We start from the raw sequence: 16218 nt of genomic DNA on the forward strand, positions 1-16218 counted from the left end.
CAAGACCGGACAGGAATATCACGTCAGGGACTCAACCAACTCAGGTCAAGTATAGATTTTTAAAATCCTGGCACGACTTGACACACCCTTACTAGGGATAGCATGGAAGAGCACTAGTAAGCCAGTGACACCATAATATGGTGTGAGGCAGAGAATCCCATTCGTCAGTTATCCGGCGCCAACAGAGATGGCCGCCTGGCTTCGCGTTCCTAGGAAACTATGCAGTTTTTTGTTTTTTCACGTGTTATTTCTTACATTAGTACCCCAGGTCATCTTAGGTTTCATTACATACAGTCGAGAAGAACTACTGAATATAAGATCAGTGTCAACTCACCATCAGTACGACCAAGAATATGTTTTTCGCAACGCGGATCCTGTGTTCTGCCTTTCAAACAGGACAACGGAAAGGATCCCATGCAGCGACCCAAAAAAACGACTCCGAAAAAGAGGGAAACGAGGCGGTCTTCTGGTCAGACTCCGGAGACGGGCACATCGTGCACCACTCCCTAGCATTCTTCTCGCCAATGTCCAGTCTCTTGACAACAAGGTTGATGAAAACCCGAGCAAGGGTAGCATTCCAGAGGGACATCAGAGACTGTAACGTTCTTTGCTTCACGGAAACATGGCTCACTGGAGAGACGCTATCGGAATCGGTGCAGCCAGCGGGTTTCTCCACAGCCGTATATATCCCTCCCCAAGCAGACATATCGATTTCTCTGAACGAACTTTATTTGACTCTTTGCAAACTGGAATCCATTTATCCGGAGTCTGCATTCATTGTAGCTGGGGATTTTAACAAGGCTAATCTGAAAACAAGACTCCCTAAATTTTATCAGCATATCGATTGCGCAACCAGGGGTGGAAAAACCTTGGATCATTGTTACTCTAACTTCCGCAACGCATATAAGGCCCTGCCCCACCCTGCTTTCGGAAAAGCTGACCACGACTCAATTTTGTTGATCCCTGCCTACAGACAGAAACTAAAACAAGAGGCTCCCACGCTGAGGTCTGTCCAACGCTGGTCCGACCAAGCTGACTGTTTCGTATTGCGTCAGATAACAATATTGACGAATACGCTGATTCGGTGTGCGAGTTCATTAGAACGTGCGTTGAAGATGTCGTTCCCATAGCAACGATTAAAACATTCCCTAACCAGAAACCGTGGATTGATGGCAGCATTTGCGTGAAACTGAAAGCGTGAACCACTGCTTTTAATCAGGGCAAGGTGACTGGTAACATGACCGAATACAAACAGTGCAGCTATTCCCTCCGCAAGGCTATCAAACAAGCTAAGCGTCAGTACAGAGACAAAGTAGAATCACAATTCAACGGCTCAGACACAAGAGCCATGTGGCAGGGTCTACAGTCAATCACGGACTACAAGAAGAAATCCAGCCCAGTCACGGACCAGGATGTCTTGCTCCCAGGCAGACTAAATAACCTTTTTGCCCGCTTTGAGGACAATACAGTGCCACTGACACGGCCTGCAACGAAAACATGCAGACTCTCCTTCACTGCAGCCGAGGTGAGTAAGACATTTAAACGTGTTAACCCTCGCAAGGCTGCAGGCCCAGACGGCATCCCCAGCCACGCCCTCAGAGCATGCGCAGACCAGCTGGCCGGTGTGTTTACGGATATATTCAATCAATCCCTATACCAGTCTGCTGTTCCCACATGCTTCAAGAGGGCCACCATTGTTCCTGTTCCCAAGAAAGCTAAGGTAACTGAGCTAAACGACTACCGCCCCGTAGCACTCACTTCCGTCATCATGAAGTGCTTTGAGAGACTAGTCAAGGACCATATCACCTCCACCCTACCTGACACCCTAGACCCACTCCAATTTGCTTACCGCCCAAATAGGTCCACAGACGATGCAATCACAACCACACTGCACACTGCCCTAACCCATCTGGACAAGAGGAATACCTACGTGAGAATGCTGTTCATCGACTACAGCTCGGCATTCAACACGATAGTACCCTCCAAGCTCGTCATCAAGCTCGAGACCCTGGGTCTCGACCCCGCCCTGTGCAACTGGGTACTGGACTTCCTGACGGGCCGCCCCCAGGTGGTGAGGGTAGGCAACAACATCGCCACCCCGCTGATCCTCAACACTGGGGCCGCACAAGGGTGCGTTCTGAGCCCTCTCCTGTACTCCCTGTTCACCCACGACTGCGTAGCCACGCACGCCTCCAACTCAATCATCAAGTTTGCGGACGACACAACAGTGGTAGGCTTGATTACCAACAACGACGAGACGGCCTACAGGGAGGAGGTGAGGGCCCTCGGAGTGTGGTGTCAGGAAAATAACCTCACACTCAACGTCAACAAAACTAAGGAGATGATTGTGGACTTCAGGAAACAGCAGAGGGAACACCCCCCTATCCACATCGATGGAACAGTAGTGGAGAGGGTAGCAAGTTTTAAGTTCCTTGGCATACACATCACAGACAAACTGAATTGGTCCACTCACACAGACAGCATCGTGAAGAAGGCGCAGCAGCGCCTCTTCAACCTCAGGAGGCTGAAGAAATTTGGCTTGTCACCAAAAGCACTCACAAACTTCTACAGATGCACAATCGAGAGCATCCTGGCGGGCTGTATCACCGCCTGGTACGGCAACTGCTCCGCCCACAACTGTAAGGCTCTCCAGAGGGTAGTGAGGTCTGCACAACGTATCACCGGGAGCAAACTACCTGCCCTCCAGGACACCTACACCACCTAATGTTACAGGAAGGCCATAAAGATCATCAAGGACATCAACCACCCGAGCCACTGCCTGTTCACCCCGCTATCATCCAGAAGGCGAGGTCAGTACAGGTGCATCAAAGCTGGGACCGAGAGACTGAAAAACAGCTTCTATCTCAAGGCCATCAGACTGTTAAACAGCCACCACTAACATTGAGTGGCTGCTGCCAACACACTGACACTGACTCAACTCCAGCCACTTTAATAATGGGAATTGATGTAAATGATGTAAATATATCACTAGCCACTTTAAACAATGCTACCGTTTGACAAGCATTTCGCTACACTCGCATCAACATCTGCTAACCATGTGTATGTGACAAATACAATTTGATTTGATGTTACTTACCCTACATTATTCATCTCATATGCATACGTATATACTGTACTCTATATCATCGACTGCATCCTTATGTAATACATGTATCACTAGCCACTTTAACTATGCCACTTTGTTTACATACTCATCTCATATGTATATACTGTACTCGATAACATCTACTGTATCTTGCCTATGCTGCTCTGTACCCTCTCTCATTCATATATCCTTATGTACATATTCTTTATCCCCTTACACTGTGTATAAGACAGTAGTTTTGGAATTGTTAGTTAGATTACTTGTTGGTTATTACTGCATTGTCAGAACTAGAAGCACAAGCATTTCGCAACACTCGCATTAACATCTGCTAACCATGTGTATGTGACAAATCAAATTTGATTTGATTTGAGAGAGGGGAGCCGGCCAGGAAGAGGCAGCAAGGGCGGTTTGTCATTCCAGTGCCTTGCCGTTCACCTTCACACCCCTGGGTCTTCCACATTGTCATCGATAACCAATAGTACAACCTTAACGGAAACTTTAAAGATTTAACTTCACCAGAGCCTCTTACAACCATGCAGCCACATTCAGACTAGATACAGTACCTTCTATGCATAGCTACCATAGATAGTAGTCTGGTCTTCATTTTTACCATACTTTTTTTATTGGTCATTTGCACTGATATTCTGTCACAGTGACCAAGCTGACATACAACACAAACATCACAGACTGGGAGCACCTCATGGGCACTTAGGGGTAACGCAGTAGATAGTATGCAGAGATATTGTAGCTGGTAATCCTCTGGCTGACGGATCACTCCCTGCAGATTTCCCCAAAGGCAGCTCGGGGGTTCGAATATTGGCCTGCCTTTCTAACCTCGAAGCTACTGCCGCCCCTATTCATTTTGCTCTGTCCTCACTCCCTTGCCTTTGTTCAACCATTTGACTTGGCTTAGCAACCCTTCCCTCAAAGTATTTAACTTAGAAATGTGGGTGAAACTATCCCTTAATATCTCACCCCTAGCGGTTAAGCCTAGCAGTTAAGAGTGTTGGGCCAGTAACTGTTAGGTAGCTGGTACAAATCCCAGAGCCAGGTGGAAAAATATGACACATTTAGGTTTTTAATGCATTCAGTTTGGCAACTGATTGGCTACACGTTTTACTCTCTCTTTTGCAGTGGAAGAGATGGACCAGGAAACGCTCTTGCTTTTGAACGACTCATCTAAAGAAGACCATAAAAGCCTTAACACAGTGAGCATTCTGTATTCTTTTATACACGAGGGGAGGTCCAAACCTGTTTAAAGATTTGTTGTGCATTTTGAAAACTGATTGTTAGAAGGAATTTATAATTCATTGAATACTTTCTGCTCACAACAGAGTCAAATGTGAGAGGGCAGCCCAGGTGACCAAGTGGCTGAACAACATCTGGCCGGCAAACCAGGTTGCGGAGTACATGAAGGAGACCGCGATCCAGTGGGTTCAGTGGACCAAACAGAATGAGGCCAAGACAGTTGAGATAGTCCAAGAGTATCCACATCTGTTGGATACTCCAGGCGTGGTGGGTTCATTTTTTAAAACAAAAACATTAGACTTGATTTCTGTTTGCTGTGATTAACTAGCCTGGCTGACGCGGCCCACGTGACTCACAGCGCAGGGAGAGCTGTGACCACACTGGTCTGGAAAGGAGGCTTGTTGTTAATGCAATATTCGCAAAGAAATTGTGTGACGGGGTTCTCTCAAATCTGATTTTTCCTTGGGTTGAGACCTCTCATTGTTCGGATTTGAAAATCTAACCATTTTATAGAAGGGGGCGTCGCTGTGTGGCTGTGCCTGTTTGAGTGAGAGACACAGAGAGCCAACCAGTGAAAGCACAGCCCCCTTGATTATTGACACATTTCAGACTCTGAAGTCAGGAGGACATCAATAGTTAGGTGTTAGGTAGACTAGTGATTAACTGCAATTGAAAAGTCATTGTTTGTCTGGCTACAGCATAACACAATTTGAAGTCATATGGGGCAGAGTCTTACAAGCATTAGAAATAGCATTGTTACAAATGTTATATTTTCGGGATTGTGAAAAGTGCTTTATGAATGAAATACAGTTATTAAGTAATGAGTCATTAATCCATGTCCTTAGTAGTGACCTTCAAATGTGATATTTTACACTTGTTCTGTGTAACAATGTTTTAACTCGACCCAAATGTAGACCATTATTGCATGGCGAAACAGCATGATGTGTGTGTGTGCTGTCACCTAAGATAGCCGAAGTGTGCCAGTGAATGTGAATATCTAATGATTCGCTCTGGCACTGTCTGGTAGACAGATCTGTGTTAATACAGACACACGCACACATGTTTAGTTTTTCTCCAATTGCAATCTGAGTGTGCACATCAAGTTCAACTGAAAGGGAAAGGGAAGGGGGGATACCTAGTCAGTTGTACAAATGAATGTCTTCAACTGAGATGTGTCTTCCCCATTTAACCGAACCCCTCTGAATTAGGCTTTAGTCTGACGTATGGACTGTTTGGTTCATTAAATAATATAAATAAATTCTAATAATCTATATTTTATGAAATCTTATCTTGTGAAATAATACATATTTAGACAATAGGGCTTTGTTTCAATGTGCTATTTAAAAATATATATATTCTTGTAAATTCTCTGATGTTCTAAAATGCAGGCAATAGAAATTAATTATTTTAAATTCAATAGTGTACCTTGATTGTGAGTGTAGGAAAGGAAGGGGGTGGAATGGTAGAGAAGGCAAAAATATTCAAGCTAAATTGAAATTAGGATGACACTGACATAACCCAAGGATTACATAAATAATTACCCAGCTGCTGGGTCAATCCCCCAACCCAACACACCGGGTTGTTTTAACCCAGCAATCTAGTCTAATTTACCCAGCAGTTGGGTCAAGCGCTAAACTCAAGGCTCTGGCTTAGAAGCACAACCCAAACCTGCTGGGTTGAATTAACCCAATGCTGTTTTTTTTCCAATATTGACCAAGTGCTGGTTTATCGAAAATACACAAAATTGATTATTTTTAATCCAGCATTTTTTAGAGTAACAATAATGAATTTCGGAACAGTACTATGAATTGCCATATAATTAGGCATAACTCAATTCCTACCTTTTAAGATGCCAAAATGTTAATTGTTTTCAGTATCCTAATTTAGTTTTGTTTTCTGATTGTTTCAGTGCGTTCAACAAGCTTTGGACGAAGGACTTCCACAGGGCCGCCATCTCCAAAATTCACTCAAAAAGGCAACAATTATGAACTGGGTTTGATTTAATTTTTGTTGTTTTATTTATAAAATGTTTGTTAATTATCTTTTAAACTTCCATTGGTTCATATATTGCTCAGTTATCACTTGGCTCATGTAAATCATTCTGTATTTATCCCTATAAACTCCAACAACATCCCCATAGCGTTCACATTTCTCTCATGTAAATGTTGTAGCTACATAAAAAGAATAAACAATTTATTTGGGAAATATCCAGTCTTTGCTATTTTATTCATTACCATGCTGGATTTGTTAAAGACATTGAATACATGTTGCTTAGTATATTTACTACATTTTACATGCTTGGTTTTTGTCTCTGTGAAGTAAGTTAATTTAAAGTTATGTGATTTGGTTTATATAGATACAATAACCAAAAACCTGATGTAATTTGCATATTGTGCAACAGAATTTTCACCACAAGTTTTCCAAAATTGTATATATAAATGCAACACGCAACAATTTCAACAATTTTACTGAGTTACATTTCATAGGAGTAAATCAGACAATTGAAATAAATGAATTAGGCCCTAATATATGGATTTCACATGACTGGGCAGGGACGCATCCATGGGTGAGCCTGGGAAGGCATAGGCCCATCCACTTGGAGCAAGGTCCACACACTGAGGAGCCAGGCCCAGCCAATCAAAATTATTTTTTCCCCCACAAAGTGCTTTATTACAGAGAGAGATACTCTTGAGGCCGCAGATAAAGATGCCGGATGTGGAGGCCTTGGGCTGGCGTGGTTACACGTGGTCTGCGGTTTTGAGGCCGGTTGGATGTAGTGTCAAATTCTCTAAAACGACGTTGGGGGTGGCTTATGGTAGAGAAATGAACATTGAATTCTCTGGCAACAGCTCTGTTGGACATTCCTTCAGTCAGCATGCCAATTGCACGCTCCCTCAAAACTTGAGACATCTGTGGCATTGTGTTGTGTGACAAAACTGCACATTTTAAGAGTGGCCTTTTATTGTCCCCAGCACAAGGTGAACCTGTGTAATGATCATGCTGTTTAAACAGCTTCTTGATATGACACCTGTCAGGTGGATGGATTATCTTGGCAAAGGAGAAATACTCACTAAAAGGGATGAAAACAAATTTGTGAACAACATTTTAGAGAAATAAGCTTTATGTGTGTAACATTTTGAGGAATTTTTATTTCAGCTCGGGAAACATGGGACCAACACTTTACATGTTGCATTTATATTTTCGTTCAATATAATTAGCATGTGAAAATGTGAGCTTGCTGCAAATTTGCAGCAAATTGGCCAAAGGTTTGCCACAACTGTTTGCCAGAGCTCTGGCTTGCATTGTGACATCACTAAAATATTCCAAAACATGCATTTGCAATAAAGTAAAGTAAAGTAAAACTGCTAAAAATGTGGCAAAGAAATGTACTTTATGTCCTGAGTTGGGGCAAATCCAACTCAACACATCACTGAGTACCACTCTTCATATTTTCAAGCATGGTGGTGGCTGCATAATGTTATGGGTATGCTTGTCATCGGCAAGGACTAGTGATTTTGAATACTTTCTGAAGACACTGTAGGTGCCGTTGTGGTTTACCACCCCATAGTAGGTTCAAAAGACTAAGTAGGTGGAGGCCCCTTATTCATCACCATGCAGTATACAATTTCAAATAGCAGGTTTGCTATTAGTGGGTTTCCACCAGACAATGTAATTACACCTTTCAGCAATACAGAGTGATCTGATGCACATCTGAGGCAGGTGATACAGTGAGATCCATGGGGAGCTTCAGAAGTGGGATTCTTTCTTCTCTTATTTGGGGAAGGTCGCGCTGGACCTTGACGCAGAGAGGGAAACTGAGAAATTTCTTTAGGCCTGAACTTGAGGTGCTCTTTGGACATTCTGCTCAGAAACAATCTTTCATACATTCTGGTCTGCTGACTGCCAACAAGAGACTTCTGATATTGTTTATCACTAGACCAATGGCATACAGCATACACAAGGTACAAAGCTGCAACAATGTGAGACCGGTATTTTTTCTACATTGCACTTTAGGTGACTCTTGGGTTGAAATGAAAGATAATTGGGTTGACACACACACACACTCTTACAGACACACAAGTCGGTGCCGAGTGTGTCGACAAAGTGCCCAAGGGCAGAGAGAACCTGTGTGATGAATTAAGCTGGCAGTGCATTGAGACTGGCTCTGGTATGCAAGGGTGGCGGGTGGTGGTTATGGTGGTGGTGGTGGTGGGGGTGATACATTCACTTAAAAACCCTGTATCAGACATGCATTCTAGATACCAGGCCTTTTTCAGTTGAGTTCAGAGGGGGAAGATGGAAGTTGTGATTTATTTCCCCAGCCCAGTGTCCCTCCTCCGGCCTTCCTCCACGCCACCTCGGGATTGATGCTCTCTGCTGAGACATTTCCATTAGTATGGGTTTGTGGAGGTTGGAGGCTGAGGTGTAGATAACTCAGGAGTGGCAGGTAGCTTCCTACTGTAAATGATAAATGGATTAGGGAGGGATGGGGAGGAAAGGGGAGGGCTCTGACTGCTGAGATAGGTGTGGAGTTTTCTCCCTGTTTCTCTGTCAGTGGAGGAGCAGGATGGACGGTTTGAGAGGGTACTTTAGTGTTTGATTCATGCAGTGTTATTGGTGCAGTATGCATATGCAAGCAATCCCAGGGGGAAGACTCATGCATATATTTTCTCTAACATGCACAGACACCTCTCGAGTTTCAAAGGCCGCTAAGAGCAGGAAGGGAAGTGTGCTCTTCAGGTCCGAACTCAATGAGCGATATTGGGTTGGCATAACTGTCGCACAGTGCTCACATACTTGTTGTTGTTGTTGTCGTCGTTTTGAGAGGATGTTGGGCTTGGCTACAAAAGAGACACGGATTGAAATGAATTCATACCTTCGTTAAATCCCTCTTGACTACTGCAACAACCTTCTATCAGGCTGTACCGCTACCAATGAAAACAATCTCCAACTCGTACAAAATGCTGCTGCCACACAGTTCCTAACAGGAACCAAAAGGCCTTAACACAGCACACAAATACACTGTGTATCTGCTGTTTCTGTTTTATTTTTTGTAAAGTGTATTGAGACTTGTTAAATAAAATACGACTTGACGGATGTAGAGTGGTGACGCAGTGGTCAAGCAAAACATATTTTCTTGTTCAGCAATTGAGGTGAAACTGCCGGAGAGGGGCTTTGGAATTAAGTCAATTTAAGATTACAGATATTTTAATTAAGCACCTGTGCACTCAGATCCGCAAAGAAGATCCTCAGTTTGGAGAAATCAGCTCACATAAAGTAATGGGCAGGCCCTTTTCCATACCTGTGCCCTCACATTTGTTGTTGTCGGGGGTGTGGGGGCATTCTGCTCCTCTTCTGCGAGTTTCCAGAATCGCCGCCCCCCCGCCCCCTTACCCCTCTGCCCTGAGGCCCATCTGTAATTGCTGTTTGGCTAGAGGTAACGTTAAGGGGGTTTTATTGAGCAGATGCTGGGACAAAAGCAGATGTTTGAAGCACGCTGACAGGGATGGAACCTGTGTCCTTCACTCTGAATATTCCTGTAATAATCCTACCCCCAGGCTATGAAAACACACAAACAGAGACACTGTAAACACACACACAATCTCTCCCTCTCTGTCGCTCTCTCTCTCTCTCTCTCTCTCTGTCTGTCTGTCTCTCTCACACACACACACACTGTAAACACACACGCACACATAAAAACATACATAAACACACAAACCACAGTCAAACTTCCCTCCCTTAATTTTCCCTATGAATGTCATGTCTCGCAAATTGTAAACGTTATACAGATAAACTCCACCAAATTTGTATAATGAAGATTGTGCATAATTAATCTGGGGATGTCTGAGATGTTTATGGCTTAGGGTGTGTGGTGGGAAATGCGTAGACATTCTGATTGCACTGTTTTGGTGTGGGGGCTCCGCCTCTCTGTATCAGCTGGAAGACTAGCAATGACACCATGATGGGCAGAGCCGGCCAGCCCACAAAGCAACATTATCCACCACTTGGGGCCCTGCGGCCGTTAGGGGGTCCCCAACCAAACTCTGTTGGGGGTTTGAATAGTAGAATAGACATGCTGCAATTTCAAAATTTGGCAGTGCATCCAGCAATTTTCCTATTGTCAGATCATGTTTTAAGATAGCTAGCCAGGTAAATTAGGCCAACCAGATATCTAAACCTTGTAATGATAATGGCTGGATTATCAACCGGGCATGCAGGGCATGTGCCAAGGGGCTCAAACCTCCAAGGTTTTTTATTTCTTTAAACAAAGCATAAGCCATATAATAACACAGTAAACTACATCAAAGCTTATCTGCTCAGAGGAAATGCAGGTTAATTTGACCTTAGTGTTACGAAACCATTAACTAGCCTACGGATATTGTTGCACTCGCTTAGTCTAAGGGTCCTAAGCCTAGTTACATGGTCTGTAAACTGAATGAATGTGGGCATTTATGTGATAAGTGAGTGTTTGAGGACCATGTTGAATGCACATGTGCCCAGGAGACAGCAATTTACAGAGTCCAGGGCCAGCTCCATCATTACCTCTTGGTCGGCCAGTCCAAGCGGATCGTTATGTGTTCAGACGGTGGTGAAAATAAATGTATTCAAAAAGGAAACTACAAAAAGGCATGACAAAACTAAAGATTCAAACCCAAATGAAAGATCTCATGGCCAACGACACCATCTCATTCCTTCATATCTCTCTCCCCTTTCTTTGTAGAAGTGATTATACTGACCTGCCAGAACAGGACATGTGACAAGGATCAATTCCCACCAACAATGACACCACAACTTGACACACTGCAGGCCACTCTCCAGGTCCTGTCACTCCCACCAGTCTCTGTCCTTTATCCGCCTTTGTCTGTGAGAGAGAGAGAGAGAGAGAGAGAGAGAGAGAGAGAGAGAGAGAGAGAGAGAGAGAGAGAGAGAGAGAGAGAGAGAGAGAGAGAGAGAGAGAGAGAGAGAGAGAGAGAGAGAGAGAGAGAGAGAGAGAGAGAGAGAGAGAGAGAGAGAGAGAGAGAGAGAATGCTGGTAGGGGACTTAATGGATTATGGCTTTTTGGGAAGACACCCCTTTTGAAAGAGGCTCATCAATTGAAGATGCCTTTTCTGCCATTGTCCTCCTCTTTCCTCTCCTATGTGTGTGTCTGTTTTGTGCTGAGCCACGACTGACCTCTTAATCGCTGCCTCAGGTGGACTTTTCACAGGTAATGGGTTTCACAGACAGCGGCCTCTGAGCCTAATGCCCACTCTTCCTTTTAATAAAAGGACTTCCTTCTTATTGTTGATTCACTTAAAACGTAAACATTACACATCTTCCAACACTCATTGTCACCAAGGTTGGGAACCAACCTTTCCTCCCGAGAGTTTGAACCCTCAGGAAAGAAAGCCTGCCGCTGCATCACACTTAAAACACCACGCCACCCTTCTCCTCTTCTTTGTGTTCAGTCGTTATCAGACACCATTGTCATCCGAGGCAATGAAATTCCAACAAAATACATGCACAATTGCAAACATTAAAACACATTGTAAATGCCAGAGAGTTATTCATTACTAATATAATAATTCAGGCAGTAATTCTAGCATTATAAGATCTAATAGCATATAATAAAGTAGATAAGTAGATATAAAGTAGATAAGTAGATATGTCTGGAAGATATTTATCCTGCTCAAACAGCCACAATCTGTGACACTGTCTGACTTGTCATACAAGACTCTTGATTAAAAGTGCCAAAAACAAGGGAAGGGATCCGGTTGCAGCTTCTCAAAAGACATAGTTAGCTGGCCTGTCTGACAGATGTCATCTGTATTTCCTGCTCTGTGAGAGAGACCTGTCTGTGGAACATTCCTCAAACAGCCCAGACAACTGACTAGCAACTCTCTCTGAACTGCCCTCATAGGTGACGATTTTTAATGGTGTGTGCATACAATGTTGAAACTGTGTATTGTCAATCCTCCCGTTGTCAAGAGAGAATGTGACTTAAATTCAACTGATTGTTCAACTTCAATAGCTATAGCTAACTATGAATGGATTATTAGACTATGTGGTATTTGTTTTTGTGGGAGATTGATCTTAATTTTTTCAATGGGATCTTGATCTTTTCTAATGTTGTCACACATCTGTCCTCAATGATGCAATATGTTCATCAGGGCTGAACAAAAAATATTGTGCGGGTGGAGGAAAGGTCTTAAATGTTGAACTTTTACCACCGTTTGTCAGAAACAGGCCCCCTTTCTAAAGGAGGAACAGTGGCCCTTGTTCAAGGAGCACCTCCGCTGAGGTCATGACACTGCACCTCGGCCCAAATTCGATACCCTGGTCTGCTCACTACGCGGGCCCATGAAAGATAAGGAAATGGGGTCCGGTAGTCAGGCGTTACCCCCTAACCCTGGCTCTGCCCTGGGGGTCAGCCACACACCCATCCCTTTCCACTACTCCCCCAGGGACGAGCTGATGACAGGTAGCTGCTCAGACGAGGGGAAAGGGTCTGCAAATCAAAGCGATGTGGTGGGAGACACAGGGAGGAAGGAGGGGGAGCACTGTGTGCGATGAGAGACGGTACCTAACAGACAGGATCAGTGAGATGGAGAGAATCTCCTAAATCCTAAGCCTGGTTAAAAACCGAGACCGCTTATCTCTACAACCGTTATCTTATCAAGAATATGGCTCCCCTCCCGATGATCCCTAACACGTGTCTGTCAAGTGTCTGGCAAATGGAGACTCCTTTATTATTTGTATTTGACCTAATGAGGCCAGGATATTTGGTCAGTAATGTCTCAGGTTTCAAATTGTTGCATTTCCCCGCTGTTTTGACCAACGTGTTATGCTGAACATTCTCATTCAGTTTGTTTTGAGCCTGTGACAATCACTTATGTTTGAGAATCTGAGCCACTAACAGAACTTATTGTGAAACATGTCAACCTGGACTCAGGGGTAGATGTAACATAGTAAATGTAAATCTAGGACACTCCAATTAGTATGCAATGTTATATTACGTATGCTATTAATTTGTGGATGCCAATCCAATTCGTATGATATGTTACGAATTACAATTCATTTAATATATTTTAAGAATTGCAATTTGTATAATTTGTTACGAATTTGGAAAATGTATGCTATATTACGAATTCCAATTTGTTGTCACTAATGTTAGCTAGGTGGCTAATGCTAACATTAGGTAGGTGGCTAATGTTAGCTTGGCTAGGGGTTAGGGGTTAAGGTTAGGGTTATGAGCTAGGTTAAAGGGTTAAGGTTAGGGTTTGCTAACATGCTAAGTAGTTGCAATGTAGATTTTAAAAAGTAGTAAGTAGTTGCTAAAATGCTAAACTTGTCCATGATGAGATGCGAACACACAACCTTTGGCTTGCTAGGCGTTCGCTTCCAACCTCTTGTCATATTTACCTTAAATAACCATCTGTCTTATGTAACCATTCCAAACGTAACGTAGCATACTAATTTTAGTGTCTAGGATGTACGTTTACTTTGTTACATTTAGTCCATCTGACCAAGCTGAAAATATTGTCAATCTTCTTCATCTCCGACATTTAAATCAATGTTGACATGTGGAAGCCTTTTAACTTTTTTTAGGATATGTATTGTATCCTGTCAACTCTGACTTGCAGCTCTTTTCTCACTCAGGGTGGTTGTTTTTGGAATGTCAACAACTTTCTTTTTCTCTAGCTGGAAGTTTCCCTGATTGACAGCTTGCGGATGTTGATTGAGAAGTGTTAGATTTCAGGACAGAGTGCTATAGAATAACCTCCACTGTTTCCTCTTCAAACTGACTGCAGGACCACTAAATTTACTCCGAGTTCACTAGGTCGAAATTATCTTATAGTAACACCAAAAATATGTCTTTGGATTGGATTCAATGGATACTTCATTATTTAGATAACAAATCCCATTACATTTGCAGAAGAACAAGAATGAACGTGGAAAGCAAAGCTCACAGAAAACCAGACTATTATTTAAAAGGGAGAATTTGATATTCACATAGGCAACTGTTTTATCAACTGCAGTAGGCAATTCCTTATCATATGTTACTTTAGAACTTATATTTACAAAACAATCTGTTCTGACCTTTTACACTGGATTACAAGAGATATCCATCTTTCTGTTTTTTTAGGCTATATTGTACCTCATATGTAGGCCATATTGTACCTGCTTTTTAGGCCATATTGACTGAAAGCCAACTTAAGCCCCTATGTCGTAACAATATGCTAACACAAAGGTTGCCATGGTGAACACAAGCATTCCATAACACAAGCATAATGTCTATCACCATTTAGTGTTACCACAAATACATAACCAACATACACATATATACAGCATACAAATACATAACAAACTATATATATATATATACAGTTGAAGTCGAAAGCTTACATGCACCTTAGCCAAATACATTTAAACTCAGTTTTTCACAATTCCTGACATTTTATCTTAGTAAAAACTCCCTGTCTTAGGTCAGTTAGAATCACCACTTTCTTTTAAGAATGTGAAATGTCAGAATAAAAGTAGAGAGACTTATTTATTTCAGCTTTTATTTCTCTCATCACATTCCCCGTGGGTCAGAAGTTTACATACACTCAATTAGTATTTGGCAGCATTGCCTTTAAATAGTTTAACTTGGGTGAAATGTTTTGAGTAGCTTTCCACAAGCTTCCCACAATAAGTTGGGTGAATTTTGGCCCATTCCTCCTGTCAGAGCTGGTGTAACTGAGTCAGCTTTGTAGGCCTCCTTGCTCGCACATGCTTTTTCAGTTCTGCCCACAAATGTTCTATAGGATTGAGGTCAGATCTTTGTGATGGCCACTCCAATACCTTGACTTTGTTGTCTTTAGGCCATTTTGCCACAACTTTGGAAGTATGCTTGGGGTCATTGTCCATTTGGAAGAACCATTTGCGACCAAGCTTTAACTTCCTGACGGATGTCTTGAGATGTTGCTTCAACGTATCAACATAATTTTCCTGCCTCATGATGCCATCTATTTTGTGAAGTGCACCAGTCCCCCCTGCAGTAAAGCACCCCCACAACATGATGCTGCCACCCCCGTGCTTCACTGTTGGGATGGGGTTCTTCAGCTTGCAAGCCTCCCCCTTTTTCCTCCAAACATAATGATGGTCCTTATGGCCAAACAGTTCTATTTTTTGTTTCATCAGACCAGAAGACATTTCTCCAAAAATTACAATCTTTGTCCCCATGTGCAGTTGCAAACCGTAGTCTGGCTTTTTTTATGGCGGTTTTGGAGCAGTGGCTTCTTCCTTGCTGAACGGCCTTTCAGGTTATGTCGATATATGACTTGTTTTACTGTGGATATAGATACTTTTGTACCTGTTTCCTCAAGCATCTGTTTTGGGATTGATTTGCACTTTTCGCACTAAAGTACGTTCATCTCTAGGAGACAGAACACGTCTCCTTCCTGAGCGGTATGATGGCTGCGTGGTCCCATGGTGTTTATACTTGCGTACTATTGTTTGTACAGATGAACGTGGTACCTTCAGGCGTTTGGAAATTGCTCCCAAGGATGAACCAGACTTGTGGCGGTCTACTATTTTTCTCTGAGGTCTGATTTCTTTTGATTTTCCCATGATGTCAAGCAAAGAGGCACTGAGTTTGAAGCTAGGCCTTGAAATACATCCACAGGTACACCTCCAATTGACTCAAATGATGTCAATTAGCCTATCAGAAGCTTCTAAAGCCATGACATAATCTTCTTCTCTGTGGACTGCCCTTGCATCACTTTTCATTTAGCTGCTTCTTCAACTCTTTTCCATAACAAAAAACACACAAATGTCATGCAATTGTAATTTATTAACCATACTCTGATGTTATGTTGGTAGAAATAATATAAAGTATAATT

At 42.8% G+C, this 16218-nt stretch overlaps 1 long non-coding RNA gene across 2 annotated transcripts in view; it reads right to left on the reverse strand.

Moving 5' to 3' along the window:
• Positions 1–16218, reverse strand: part of LOC127910809 (uncharacterized) — a 34879-nt gene that overhangs the window by 3891 nt on the left and 14770 nt on the right. For both annotated transcript variants that reach the window (XR_008076272.1, XR_008076271.1), the window contains exon 3: positions 11092–11216. This is a non-coding gene — a long non-coding RNA (uncharacterized LOC127910809). The remainder of the gene's footprint in view (positions 1–11091; positions 11217–16218) is intronic.

Source organism: Oncorhynchus keta, chromosome 2 (genome assembly GCF_023373465.1).
Source record: "Oncorhynchus keta strain PuntledgeMale-10-30-2019 chromosome 2, Oket_V2, whole genome shotgun sequence".
Taxonomy (NCBI): Eukaryota; Metazoa; Chordata; class Actinopteri; order Salmoniformes; family Salmonidae; genus Oncorhynchus; species Oncorhynchus keta.